Source organism: Nannospalax galili, unplaced genomic scaffold (assembly GCF_000622305.1).
Source record: "Nannospalax galili isolate Female #2095 unplaced genomic scaffold, S.galili_v1.0 scaffold376, whole genome shotgun sequence".
In the NCBI taxonomy this organism is placed as follows: Eukaryota; Metazoa; Chordata; class Mammalia; order Rodentia; family Spalacidae; genus Nannospalax; species Nannospalax galili.
This window is the reverse complement of record NW_008338108.1, coordinates 3,039,670-3,055,336: the sequence shown is the minus strand read 5'-3', so window position 1 is coordinate 3,055,336 and position 15,667 is coordinate 3,039,670.

Here is a 15,667-nt window from a genome sequence, read left to right as displayed (position 1 = left end):
GAAGACTTATGATTTGATGATAGAACCATGATTTTGCCTTCTAAAATATGTTAACAGGATTAATAAGTAAGCAAAAATTAATACATAATCTGTATTTTCAAAATCATAGACAAAAATGTTAGTAGGTAGACTAAATCACTGATGGGAAAGAAGAGGGAGAAAGGCAGTTAAGGTAGAAAGAGAAATTGTAGTTCATAAGAATGCCACAGTAAATGCTTTAAAGCCAATCACAAGAAACACACAGTAAATACCAGCAGTCCAGAGACTAACACAAAGCAGATGACTGAAGGTAGAGTGAAGTCTCAGCAGAAGGGACAGCAGCACATAGAACCCACAGCAAAAGCTGAAAACTAGAAAGCATTTTTTAACTTTAAAAGAATTTTGTTTATTTTTATTTATTTATTTGTTTTTTATTTTTTGTATTTAGGAAACATTTTATTGTTTTTTTAAAAAAAATTTTTAGAAGCATTTCATTACAGCTTCAACATACTCATTAACAGTTTCCAGAGCAAAGATCCATCTCTTTCAAAAGTGGCTCTAAAATTTTAAGATTCACAGTTGAATTAACACAGTTCTACAAAATTGAACTCAGTATAAACACATACCAGCACACACAAAATCACATAATTAAAAATAAAATTAAAAAAAAATTGTTAACATAAATTTAAAATTAGTGTTAAAAAATAACACTAATCAATATCAGCAAGGTAAAAACTCCAAGAGGACCCTGTTAATAAAGATTTTGTTAAAGTGAATTAAATGATTCTTATAGTGACTCAAGAAGAAATTTTGTTTTGAAATTAATACCAGTTCTCAAATTTAAAAAAAAAAATTGCAAAATCCAAAATTCTTCAACATATGAATTAAACATTTGTGTTTAAAAAAAAAAGGCCAATTTCTACCTCGTAGGACACATAGCCACCACTATTACAAGAGATACAATGTTGAGCATTCTGTCCAAAATAAGGGAAATGCGTAAGCAGTAAAGGACGTCACTCAATGAAGTATCTGTTTTCTCATTATTGATATCATCCAGAAAATTATTTGACAAAATATGCACTCAATAGGTGTTGGGATAAGTTAGGAGTGCCTGGAATGTAGAGCATAACTAGGCCAGAGACGTCCTAGTGAGGATGGCAGGAAACTGGCCCGCTCCATTCTAGATATACCCTCTTACCCAACAACCCCTAAGCAAAACTATTAAGTCTCTAATTCTTTAATCTTAACCAATCCCTTGTAGATCATGTGACTGAAGAACAAGACAAAGGCCATGTAGCCTTAGAAGCCCCCTCTCTCCTCCTACATGCCTGGACTCCAGAAAACCAAGCCGACCTCTTTGCCCATGAAACTTTCCTATATAAACCTCTGCTTCCACCATAATAAATGAGCTGTCTACTGACACAGACTCCTGGGTGTTTCTTCCCACTATAATTGCTGCCACCTGAGGCCCCTCTTGCCCCATAGGTCTCTCTTTGCCCCCACCTTCTGCCATGGGGACCAGTGCACAAGGGTCTCCTGGTAGCAGTGGAGTTCAGGCCGAGGGGAGGCCCCACAAATAGGTACTAATTAAATGAATTTGTTAAAGAATTGGATGCAAGGTAACATTTCAGTTGGCAATATCTCTTATAATCCCCTTTCTTCATGATGAAACTGGAGACACTGAAGCAAAAAAGCTCCTGGTTATTCACAATAACTGGAGTAAGCACTAGTTTGGGGAAAGCTCACAAATCTACACCATGAACTGTAAGACCACTCCATCTTCCTCTGTTTTTATTTCAGGAAGGGCAGTAGTCAACTATCAATCAATCTCACCTTACCACTTGCCCACTGAGCTACATCCCAGCCCCAAATTCTGATTTCTATTTTACAAACATAGACAACTGAGGTTTGTTCAACTTTCAGAGAAATCATCCACATGAGACATTCCAAAAATTACTTTATAAACTTAAAGAATCCAAAGCCATCATGGGCAACAAAAAACATTGCAATATCTATATCTTCAATGTCTGTATAGCTGAGCTACTATAAAACTAGCCAGAATGGTTGAGGCAGGGAATATTTCTGCTAGATTTATTGGTAGTCTTAACTAGTAATTTCATGAGGTTGGCTGGCAATTGCTTTATTTAAAATTAAATCAAATAATAGCATGTTCTTCATCTGGTAGTAAAAGATTAAATGCTAATTTTGGCAAACATCCAGGACAGAGTGTGATATGCTCTGGTAAACACTATAAGCATGGCTTCTACCAATCATGTCTTTCCTATCTTCACTGCCTCCCTTCCTTTTTTAGTGCTAACAGCCAAAGGATTGTTGAATTCACCATTCCATTTACCTGGAAGACTTCTCAACCACATTTTACATAGCTACCTTTCCCACAATATTAATTTATGCTCAGATATCACGGTTAAAGGAGGATAGATGTAATCATCTTAAAACACAGCCTTATATCCATAACATTTTGCCCTATCTTTCCTATCTGTGTAACTAATTTCAAACATTGTAAAATGTATTGAAAATGTATTAATTAATTTGATCATTGTATATCTCCACTCTAGAATGCATATTCCATGATTAGAAAAGTTTGTTATTCTTACATTCCCAATGTCTAGAAAATTCCCTGCCACATGGTAGACCCATAGTAAATGTTAATTATAGAATGTATTAATTTGTATTAAAGATTTATAAGTGTCCTTCCTCTCTTCAAATTCTACTTTGTCTTTTAGGAACTCTATGGCCTTGAATAATTTAGTTAGCATTCATTATACTTTCACCCAAATATACTACTACCTAGTGTTATTACTATGGTACTAGTTAGGGAAGTCTACCAGTAAGTTGAAAATGAAGAGTTCTAGCCCTGGCAACCTGAGTGATTTGATAGCTCCAATTATTAAATACATATAAAATCCTCTGATGCCTGGAACCCTATTATTATTATCATTATTAATTATTATTATTAAAATCTTTTGAGAAAATAAAAGCATTAATTAATTATGGTTGAAGAATTATGGTTGAAGAATGAACATGCACAACAGGGGAATTTCATTAACACATTGATTTAACTTTCAGCAATAATGTTTTTCTTTTCTAACTTTGTCTAAAAAGCTTGGTCTTTGTGTTGGTCTAATTGTAAAGAAAGCACATGGCTTAAAATGCATTTCCTCTTTCTCAGTCTCCTGCTACTAAACATTCTGTCTTCAGTCTTTCTTCATCTTAGGCTCTTAAAAACTGAGACTGTCAGTGATGCATAAGGGTGGCCATTCTGTTATATGTTTTTATCAAATGAGCTCGCATCATCCAGTATTTTCAACCTGTGTCACGCGCTGTCATTCCAGAGGCTGAACTCTGTGGTTTGTGTCACTTTTGCTCTTCAGCTTCCAGAGTTCCAGTTGGATTCAATCAACAGGAGAAACATTCATGGGAAATCAGAAAGATGCTGAGTGGTTGGGTTGGTTCTCTGCACCTCTGCTCCTTGTCAGTGGTTACATCTCTGAATGATCAACAGTGATTCAGGGTTGCCCTTCTCCCATAGATGCAGACTCCAGTGGATTTCATGCCCTTTGCTCTTCCAGCCTTTGGCAGAGAAAGGACTCTCTGGGTGCCTTCCTAGTCTGGTTGGTATCTCTAAACCTGCAAACACTAAATACAACTTCCACTAAGTTTTTTTCAAGTCAAAATCCTTTAAACATGTCATCAATTTCTTAATAGTCAGGAAACTGCTTTCTGAGTGGCTGGACCATGTGACAAATCAAGTAGGCTTGCCTCTGCTTGTCCGAAGAACTTACTCCCAAGGCAGTGGAGCTTCCAGAGAAGTCTAGACAGGTTTTGATGCATTATCTTTGTTTTCGATTTATCATTCCTCCTATAAGAGGGGTATGGCTGGGCAGGAAGATGGCCATTTTCCCTTAGCCCCTCCTTGATGAAGTCCACATACTGCTCTGCTAATCATCCCTAAAGAGAAAGTAGGCTTTCCAAAATCCTCAGGGGTCAGTCATGTGTTTGGAGACTGAAGAAAAATCTGGCTTTGAAAATCATCAGCAAAAACAATCTGGGCATAAAAGTATTTGAAAACTATTTAATGGAGGTAAGTTATGCTAGGTTTCCTGGGTATACTAAAATGATCTGCCCCTCCTAGGCATCAAATGCATTGCTTCAAGTTATATTTGAAAATTTTAAAACATTTTCAAATTTTAATATCATTATTATTAATAATCTGTATGTTTGTACATGTGTGTATGTAGGTGCACCCGCTTGGAAGCCTGAGGAGATTGGGTGTCCTGCTCTTTCTTTCTTTACCTTATAGCTTTGAGGCACTGTTTCTAAGTGAGCCTGGAAAAGGCTGGTGGCCAGGAACCCCAGTGATTCAGCAATATCCACTGCACAGTGCTCTTGGGTTACAGCTGAGCATGCAGCCATGGTAAGCTTTTATGTTGATGCTGGGATCTGAACTCAGAGCCTCATGATTGTTCGTCAGACATGCTTAACCCCTGAACCATCTCTCTAGCCGTAGAATATTTGAGGTTTTGAAGAATAACAAAAATTTCTCTAAGAAAGAACAAAACCTATGTCACTGAGAGTAAAAATACCTTAAATAAATACCTATTTCTCTAATTTTAAGACATTCACATAGCATACTTTTGTTGTGAAAAAATTTTAAGAACTAAAGCCTGGTCGAAAAGCCCTCCCCTATTTAATCTGAGTTACGTTTGATGAATAATACTTATCCATGTTTATATTCTTCCAATTATATATCTATAAATAACTAAGACTCTTGAAGTCATATATACTAGGTTCAATAAAGCTGTGATTGATATATTCCTTAAACACAGATAGAAAACTATGTATTTCAATTATCTTATTTATGAATGTTTTAATTACTTCTTCCTTTAGAGTTTTTTTTTAACAGTACTTTTTTTTTAACATTTTTCAGTTTTCTAAATCTTAGTTAGAAAACATAGCAATAGGAATTTTGTCTTTTCAACATATAGTTTTGTGATTTTTTTCTCTCTGAATGCAGGAAAAATAAATTTGTGATTTTAATTTTTAAATAATTAAAAAATTACATTGTGTGTGTGTGTGTGTGTGTGTGTGTGTGTGTATAATGTTAAGTTGCATTGTCATGTGTGCCACTGTGCATATGAGGTTCAGAAGATAACTTTTGGAAGATTAACATTAAAGAACTAAATGTTCTTTGTGTTCTTTATTAATGCTGGTACTGAGATAACATAGAAGAAAAATGAAACTGATTTGGATGGAGAAAGAATCCCAAGTGATAGAATGGGGTAGAATATTTATGGAAGATAAGAAAACATTTCAAGCCACTGAAATGTTTGCTGAAACAATAAAACAAACAAAGCTAATTAAACAAAACACAGGAAAGAGAGCTCACCTGGAACATCCTCTGTGTTCATTGGGATCTGGTAGATAGCAGGGAGAGGCAGCCAATCAGTACCTGAAGCATTTTTAGCATTCTTTGCTTTGTTCTAGAAGCCAACCCAGAAAGGCAAAAGGAGTATCTCTTTTGCAATGCTGCTGATTAAAAGGATTATGGTGATGCTAATCAGAGCCCAGAGATAACTTGCCTTCTTTGTTGGCACCTTTCAGTCCCATTCCTGTGAACATTTAACTCCTATGCCTGAAGAAAAAGCTGTTCTAACAGAAAGGGTTAACACTTTAAACCTTAAGAAAATGTAAGTCGCAGTGTGAAGGAGACAGTCCAATGTCTTCCTAAGAGAAGTCTTTGATAGCCAAGATGGAGAAAATAAAGAGCATTACTGACTGACTGAGTGGTAGGGTAGGAGAGCAGGCAGTGTGGCTCAGGAGAATTTCTGAAGAGAGTATAAGTTAGATGCTAATAATAAACCTAATTTTACCTACAGTCTCATAATAAATCTATGTCCCTAAGCACATATACCTCCTATTTACCATGAGATAAGAAATTTCCTGTGAAGCACAGATGGATTCATGTACTAAGCAGTTACAGAAGGCTTTTCACTCAACCAGTGTGTTAGTTCATTTCCCCTTCCAGAAGGAGGAAAGACTAGTGAAAATATTGTTCAAATTCTTTAGACTCCATGATAAGACTGTCTTCTGTTTCCGTGGTTTGATCAGTTCCAAGCTAGTCTATCTGCAGTTTAGAATCTTGTTAGAACTTTGACCTCCATATTGCACTGGCTTCTGACAGTCCGTAGATAACCACCAAAATGAATTAGCTTCATTTCTTTTCCCAGCAAACTTTCAATAGTTGAGCCAAATTACCTACCGGATTTCATTTCTCTAATATTTTCATTAATAGACCCTACTTTAGTTTAATATTTTTAAAAATGCTAACAAAATAGTCATTTAAATATGCAATAAATTCTGGAAGTTAGCAAGGTGTACAGTGAGTTACAACCTTGAACAAAGATCAGTCTAGATATATGCCAAACAATACCACAGAATAATACAGAATACATTATAAGGCAAGCAGGCTTGCAGTACAACTTTAGTTCTGACACCTTTATAAATGCCTAAAAATGTACCTCACATCCCTCCTATCTTAAGGTTTTTACACAAATTAGAATGTTAACCATAACAGTGGCTTCCTATATATTATTTTGGTTAGAGAAATGACAGTCACCCAGTTTCACAAATTTGAAATACAGAAATGATCTTCAATTACTTGTTTTCTTTGAATTCCCACATATCCAGATGCTATTTTGTCAGCTACCACTTCCACAGATCTCTACAATTCACTTCCTTTTCTCATCTCAGCTGTGCTTCTTTAGTGTATACTCATCTCATCTCACCTCACCTCATCATCTCATCTCATCTCATCTCACCTCACCTCACCTCACCTCACCTCACCTCATCTCATCTCATCTCATCTCATCTCACCTCATCATCTCATCTCATCTCATCTCATCTCATCTCATCTCATCTCATCTCATCTCATCTCACCTCATCTCATCTCTTACCTGTATAATTATCTTTCTAATTGTATCCCCTTACAGGTCTGCCTAGCAAAGTCTTCCTTCCTTCCTTCCTTCCTTCCTTCCTTCCTTCCTTCCTTCCTTGCTTCCTTCCTTCCTTCCTCCCTCCCTCCTTCCTCGCTTCTTTCTTTCCTTTCTTTCTTCCTTCCTTCCTTCCTTCCTTCCTCCCTCCCTCCTTCCTTCCTTCCTTCTTTCCTTCCTTTCTTCCTTCCTTCCCTTTTTGCTTTCTTTCTTTCTTGAAACAAGAGAGTTCATTGGGTTTACTTATAGAGCAATGGGTTAGGGTTTTCTCATAGGAGTGTGGGTGCTCTCCTAAGGTCACAGTGAAATGTCTTCATCCAGGTGTGTATCATTACCACCCCACAGCCTCACAAAATGGTGAGGTAAAGTGTTCTTTCTAAGAGAGGTGTGGTCTTAGTCCTTTCCAGTGACCTAACACAGCACTGTAATTAGTTCAGAAACAATAGGAATCTATTGCTCAACAGGTTCTGGAGACTACAAAGTCCAAGATCCAGAAACTCTATATTTAGTAACTGGTGAGGGCATGCTACCTCATGAGCAGTTTTCTTACTGAGTCCCCATACTGGAAGAGGTGAGAATTCTCTCTGCAGCCTTTATATGGACACAAGACATTCTGTATAGGCTCTAACTGACAATTTCTCAAAGGTCCCAGATCCTAAGACCACCATATCCCCAGTGATGAATGGAGGCAAGGGCAGGGATCTAAACATTGAGGCCACAGCAAAAGTTCATTGTGTTAATTGCCCAATTAAAGAATATTGTGTTTATTATTTTTATTTTCTATATGTGAGTGTGCCTGCACATATGTAAGTGCACCTGTATTGCACAATGCCTGTGGAGGTCAGAAGAGGGCATTGGATCCCCTGGAACTGAAGTTTGGACAGTTGTTAGATGCCTTAGGGGTACTGGGAACCATACTTGGGTCCTCTGCAAAGAGCAGCCAGTGCACTTAACTGCTGAGCCATCTTTTCAGTCCCAATTGCCTAATTTAAATGAGTGATGAATATACTGAAATCTGTTCCTTTCAGAATCTGTCCTTTATCAATTTTCTTATAAATATTCTTGTATACTCCCATTATCTCTTAAAATCCTGCAGTTCACTGTGAGCTTATTCCTCTAGCTGACCCTTCAGCTTGAAACTTTCAAACATTGTGTTCATTTAACAAACAGCTACTTATTCTACAAGATTCATCTCAATTATAACATCTTCAGCTTAGCCTAGTACCTGTCAGGGCAAAGATCTCCATCTCTTGACTTCCCAAGAATTATGGACATGGTTCTGTTGTACAGTTCTTATATATTACTCATATTATCCATGTGAAATTTCTCTCCATGACAGTCAGACTATAGGACTGGGAGGACTATGTATTATTGTTCTTGAAGTGTTATGTTTTCAATATTGTTTTCCATGAAGAGTGAGGATGCCAGAACTTTATTTGCCGTAAGTAGTATATGAGCTCTGCGTAACTTCAGGTGTATTTCCATTCTAGACTGTTATTCTGCGAATCAATGAATGAATCACTTTAGAGATATTCCCTAGGAATCCCTTGGTTATAATTCCTGGTTGGTGTAAACGTCATAGGAAAGTAATAGCTTAAGGTTATCTCTCCTTTGCACAACCCCACAGTGGTACCAAACATCTGACTCTTGGGAGTAGCTTGCTGAGGTACCTGAATGAGTAGTGTTAATTATTATCGCCAAAAATTCAGAATGAGATCTAGCTGAAGAAAAGGGAAATGAAATTTTAAAAGATGTTTCCAGAGAATCATCTGGTAAGGAGACATTTCTGGAAAATAATCCATGCGGGAAAGAAAAAGAAGTGGAAAAAAAATGTAGGATATGGGGTTTGTTATTTTCAGCTCTTTGTTTTGCTTTCAACAAGGAGCCTTTAATCCTTCATGTGACTATTGTACATGTGCTTTGGTCTCATACTCTCTCTTTACAATGCACAGATAATTAAATCTATACATAGTATAATTAAATTTCCTCTTTTTATATTTTTTATTGAGCTTTTAAAATTTCATACATTTCCCACTCAAATCCAGACCCCCCTCCCCCATCCATGCCTCCCCTTATTTCCCCACCAAACTCTATGCACTCTGCCATACTTGCTGAGTCCTATTCATTTAGGTGTTTGTACCCAAATGTCCTTCAGTGTAAATGTGTTCACTGGAGTCTAGTCAGCCCATCCAGTGGTCGTATGTACAGTTTTTGCTACACTGCACATATACTAGGTAAGTAAATCACCATTAGAACCCACTTTTATATTTTTACATTAACCATCTGAAGAAATGCTAAGTATCCCTTTGTCATTTCATTTAGGATATGAACTAAGCTGAGTGTGATACAATCAGAGAACACATTACACGAGGCTGCCACCTCTTTATCCAGAACAATCTCATGTTTCAAAGCAGAGCAAGTGACTTCTCTCAGAAAGGATTTTCAGAATGCCAGCACTTTCCATCCTGGCTAGTGGAACCCAAGGACACTTGGGGAGCTTCAGCCATATGCAGTCAATCTGTAAGGCATTTCTGGTAGTGGTATTGCCAGGTGAGCGGCTCACACAGGATAAGAGTAATAACATGCATAAATCTGTAATGTTAACATATCCCTAAGCTTCCAATACGTCATTGCATACCAGTCTCTTAAAGGATGCCACCCTCGTCTTTCATCACAGTCAAAAGCCCAGCTAGGCAATACAAGCAAGGTACAGCAGATGCTCTCTTCTTGTCATTGTTACCACAAGCCCTGGGAGCAAAAAGGTACATCATATGACAACAAAACAAACACGAAATTCTGTTTATTAGGATTATAAGCATTATCTCTGTACAAAGCAAAGAACATTTCAATATAACCTTTTATTAAACATAATATGAATGAAAGTTATGATTTAACCTACTAGCATACATGTGTATATAAAACTATTATTTTTTTAGAATTATTTTTTTAAATTTTTTAAATTTATTTATTTTTACACCCACTTTCCAGATAGCACCCTCCCATAACCTCCCTCCCCACCACTAGAACCCTTACAGTCTGAAATCCCTACTACAGTCTGCTGTATAACTAATATTTTAAAGACTGAATAACCATGGATATAGCACACTTAAGTATTTTTCCTGAGTTACATTTTTTTATGAGAAAACTGTTCTTCAAAGTCAGATAATTCAGTAGGTTTCACCAGGCATGTAAGTAACAATCACAAGATTAGAAAAGTCTTCTCTTTCTTTCAGACCTGCAGAGTACATTAAGGTGACCTCAAGATAAATGAAATTATATAACTTTTGACATATGAGTAATTCAAGTTGACCTATATTAGGTTTTGAAAACATAAGATGAAAATAATATGAGAATTATAATACTAATAATGTGTTGGCATGCTAAAGACTTGGATATACTACATTTAAATGGATTATTAAAGCTTATATCACTAACTTTGCTACTTTTTATAAGGAGGCTAATAGAAAATTTGAAATTATACATGTGATTTAGGTCTGTGGTTCATATTTGTGTAGAACAGCATGGTATTAGAAAATACTGTCTACAAACATCCAGGAAAATGCTGTTGGTTGGCTATGTGTTTTTAAGGAAAAATACTTTTAAAAGGGTAGATTTTGATTTTGGCTTCAAACCTTCACATACAGTTCTTATTCGCTGGGGCAACAATGTTGATCATACAATTGGGAAAATCACTTTACTAAGAATGGGCATTTAAATGTCATCCTGTTGCCCTACGGAAAACTTTTGTATTTCTAAATGATTCTGTGCTATACTGTCTTTTGTTCTTCCAAAGATTATTTGTGCTGCAAAAACTTCAGTACCTGGGCACTGTGTATGCCTGAACAGCACCCTAGAGAATAAAGCGCTGGAATCATGTTGTCACACTGGAGGAAGGGCACAACTGGCAGCAGCTGTTTCTACACTCCCACTAATATAATGGAAACTTTGGAAATGTTAGATTTCAGGGTACCCACCTCAATGACATTTATCCCAAGAGGTTCGGGGGTTTACACTAAGGATTTAATCCCACTTCCTGGTAAATGCTGGTTATATAGCTTAGAGGCCACTTCCTGAGAATTTTCTCATTTGTGTGCACTTAGAATCAGAAAAGACAGAAATTCCTCAAAAAATATTAATATTTCATATGTATCATCAAATGGTCTTTTTATTTTTATACATTGTTTACATTTCTGTGAACATTTTTTTCCATAGCCAAACATGAATAAGTATTATGTTGAGAAATAAAAACTCTCCAGGTATGGTGACACACACCTTTAATTCCAACACTCAAGAGGTAGAGAAAGGTGAGTCTCTATAAGATTTGGTTTAGTTTGGGCTGCATAGAAAGTTCCAGGCAAGCTGGGGCTACAGGAAGACCTTGTCTCAAGAAAGAGAGAAAGAGAGAAAGAGAGAAAGAGAGAGAGAGAGAGAGAGAGAGAGAGAAAGAGAGAGAGAAGGAAGGAAGGAGGGAAGGAAGGAAGGAAGGAAGAAACTTCAGTGAGTTATTTTAAATTAATTAACTAAAGATAAATAAATTGTTATGGAGTTCAACCAGGAAAGATTACCGAGATACAAAAAGTTCTGAATCAGCCAAATTAAGCTTTTACAATTTTATTAGAATCTTAAAGAAAAATCCTCCGGGCAGGAAAGCTGGTAATCTTGGCAGCTGCCTTGAGGAGGCGAATGGTGGGAAGAAGGAAAGAAAGACATGAGGCCATGCAGGTTTGGAGCCTGCATGAGGGATCAGACTCATAGCTGACTGGCAGCCACATGGCTGGGAGGAGAAAGCTTTAGAGAAAGTAAAGAAATACAATGTGCTAGGGGCAGCCCAAAGCCTTAAAGAAGCATGCTTAGTAAGAAAGGCATGAAGAAGAAAAAGGGAAATTATGCTTCCCTGAAGAATTTAGAGAAGTGGGCAACTCACAGAATACATGGCTGTAGGTAGCACGTTCTGCCCCTGTAGGCAAGATGACAAGCAGGAAAAAGTCACTATTTCATTAACACACTGGGTATTCCACCCACCTATTTAGCACAACCCACCTTCCTAGGGGTGGTCCTATGACCAGATGATTGACCACTTATACTTGCGTAAAACGGAGATGCTCGGGGAATTACAAAATGATGACATAAAGTTGGTATGGAGACCGAAAGTGGGGGTGGATCTGGGAAGGGACAATTGGGAAAACGGGAGTGAATATGACCAAAGTACATTGTATGAAATTCTCAAAGAATTAATAACAGTATTATTAAAAAAGAAATAGAATTAATCAGAGATCAAATATTTCTGGACACAGATTTGGCAGCTGTGAGTTGATAAAGGAGAAACACCGCAGTTTCCAGCATTTCAACTTCATCCTTCATAAATAGAATCCATTACTTCAGTTCAATATCATACCACCTATTTAAAGTATTATAAAATATAGTTGTTCATTTTTCAGATTTATCCACTGAGTATATTTAAATTATATGAATATTTGTTGCATTGTATATTTAGCTTGAGGAAAAATGAAATGGGAGCTGTGGGAGTAATCTTTGCCTTCTGGGTGCTTTTAAACCTTGTTTCTTATTAAAGAGTGTAAAAGGAATGCTAAGCAGAAGTGCATTGTGAGTATGATCTAATGTATTTGGTTTTTTATAATAAGACATCACTAGATACACAGAGATATTATTTTCACTATATGAATAAAATCCATTGGCTGTGATTTCCCCAATTTTATCTATCCTATCACAGGAAACTAGAAAGCACTACAGCAAATGCACTACCAAAGCTCGTTCTCAAGAATCATTTTAGCTAGAACTGAGGAGCCATATGTATAAAATATTTTACCAAGTACTGTATTATGGAAAAACAAAAGTCTCCATACTTGGTAAAATAAATACTGACAAGTAGAAGATTGTGTGGACTATTATCAGCATGCAATAAACTGATAAATAGTAATATGAATTGGTAAATAAACGAATACAAGCAACTGTGGTTGAAGAGCCATGTTGAAACACTGGGAAGACACATATCTAACTGCATTACATGTGGAACTTTCCTCTTCATGTATTAATATCCTCTATTTACATTGCAAGAAGGAGTATTCTAGAATCTAATTATCATGGATACAGCTATGTGTATATATTATATTCCAAAATTTAAGATGACTGCATATTCTTAAATAAACCCCATTTGCCAAACATGAAGGGGAAGACTGAGAAATCAGTAGAAGACACTCAGAATTTCATGTCCATAGTAGAAGCACATATTTGAAATGATAGAATACAAGTGTTTCAGTGGGTATTTTTTCATGAGAGCCGAGATGTAACAACACTAAATGCTTAAATTCACATATTACTATTAAAATATAAGCCTAAACCTCCAAGTTCCTACCAAGAAAGGAGGCTGACAACTTCCAGACAAGACTAATACTAGGGTGAGACAGCCGACATTTGTTGCAGACTTGGTATATGCTTGACCCTTTAATTGTTCTCATTTTCATTCATTATGCACTACACTAATTTTTAAACAGAGTAAAGGCAGCTCCTAACCCCTCAATGACTTAATGGAGCTTTACGGCAAGTGATGGAGTTATAATGGAATTTCTGAGTCTTCAGTATTCTGTGCTCTTTCTTCTCATCCAGCTTCCCCAAAGGGAAAGAATATTGTTTTGAAACCATCTGAAGAGGCTCAGGGTAATTGATCTTAATTTTAACTTCTAATCTAACCAAAGAGCCTCCAGGGTCTTCTAATTTTACATTTCATGAGAAGAAGACAATTTTGAATAGAGAAATGTCCTTATGTTCAGCCCAAATGAACTCTCCAATCTTAACAATATGGGAGGCAGAAGTACATGCAGGATGAGTGTGTGAAATCTGTCAAGATTTTGACTTATACAAACACAGTTTTCATGAATTTGTGTGCAGAGCCACCTACCTGTCATGAATCTCTATGCAGACCACATTCCTTCCACCACAACAAATTAGAGAGGTGAGAGGCAAACTAATAATTAGCACTTTGGCCAGTTCCAGGAAGTTTTTCTAACTAGGTATATGTATGTTTTCATTTCACAGCAAGTTTGAAACTGTGAATATAATCACAGAACTTAAAACTACACCTAATTGAGTGTCTCTGTTCACATTCTGTATTATATTTGTGCAGTTATTGTAGATCTTTAGAGAAAGAATCCAATTTACTTAAATAAAAGAGAACTTTGGGGAAAATGTATGTGTTTAGATTAGAGAAGATAAAAGGCAATGGCTCAGAAAGGACAAATATTAAATTCGTCTTGATTTAGGAAGGTGAGAAATAATAGTCACTTGCAGGACTTTGAGGAATGTGCAAAGCCATCCTTGAAAAGTAGACTCTGCTATGCAGTGGATAATGGATTTCTGTAGATGTGTGCCTGGAAGTCCCTCATCTGCATGCTAAATTGTATTCTTCTAATACTGATATTGTAAAAGGAGTACAAGGTCAGTGGCTTAACTTTAAGGGTTTCTGCTATGAAAGGTCTGGCCATTGACCACAAAGAAATAAAAGAAAATAATAATGAAAAATCAGGAAAAATATGTTTACTCAAAACATACGTTATGAGAAGACAAATTCAGCTATTCTAACCAAACTTTGGGGCACTGACCTGAGCTCAAGGTCTAAGGAGAGGAAGAACTGAGGCAGGGGCAGCATATATTAATAAAAATAACACATGCAATATTGATCAAAGTATGGTTTGACTGATAGTTTTCTCAGTTATGATTCTTCAAGATGGCTGTGGGAAGTCATTATAGCTTATTAATATTATCCCTTTCCCACATGATACCTGAATCTGCTTGATCATGATGTGATCTGTGTGTGAGGCTCCTCTGTTCTTGGAATCTGAGCTGACTGGAGGCATGCTTACAGAGGTCTGGAAAAGAAGGTTTTAAAGATTTATACTAAAATACCTTAGTGTTTCTTTTTGTGACCTCAGCTTTGATAGAAAATGAGATCACTTAGATATCACTAATTGTTATACAGACACTGTTTGAATGAGTAACATCTCTACCTCAAGAGCAAAAGTCTGACCCAAAATAAGGAGAGAGTTATTAAGTAGAACAAGAGATGTCAAACTTCTATCCTGTTTTGGGTTATTTTGCAAGCCCCAATGAGAGCCTTTTAGCAAATATGTGGTTTTTTGATACAGGTCTCTCTTCCAGTTATTAATCCGTACCCCCTTTTATTGCAAAATGCGCTGGTATGTATCTTATTTTTTGTACTTCCTATACTTTATTAGAGTCATTTATGTGCTTATTTCCATTAAAACAACAAACATTGAGGAAATTTACTGAGATAGATTGGCTAACTGGTTGATTTGCTTGATCCTAAAGTCTTGAAAACAATCCTTTTGGAGATCCAGAACAATTTTTTAAAAATTTGTTGTTTTTGCACATTTTATACAATAGTTCTTAATCAAATTTAGACCCCTTTCCCCAATCATCCCCCCACCCTTACCTCCCAGGTGACCTCATGTATTTTGCTGTACATATTAAGTCCTATCCAGTCAAACATTGTACGCAGATGTCCTTCAGTGCAAATTCACCCACTGGAGTCTAGTTAGCCTATCTAGAAATTGTTGATTGGTCTATTCTCCCTCACCCAGTAGTGATCAGTCTCCAGTAGCTCTCAGCCTAAGGAACTTAGTCGACCTAGGAGGGCAAGGAGC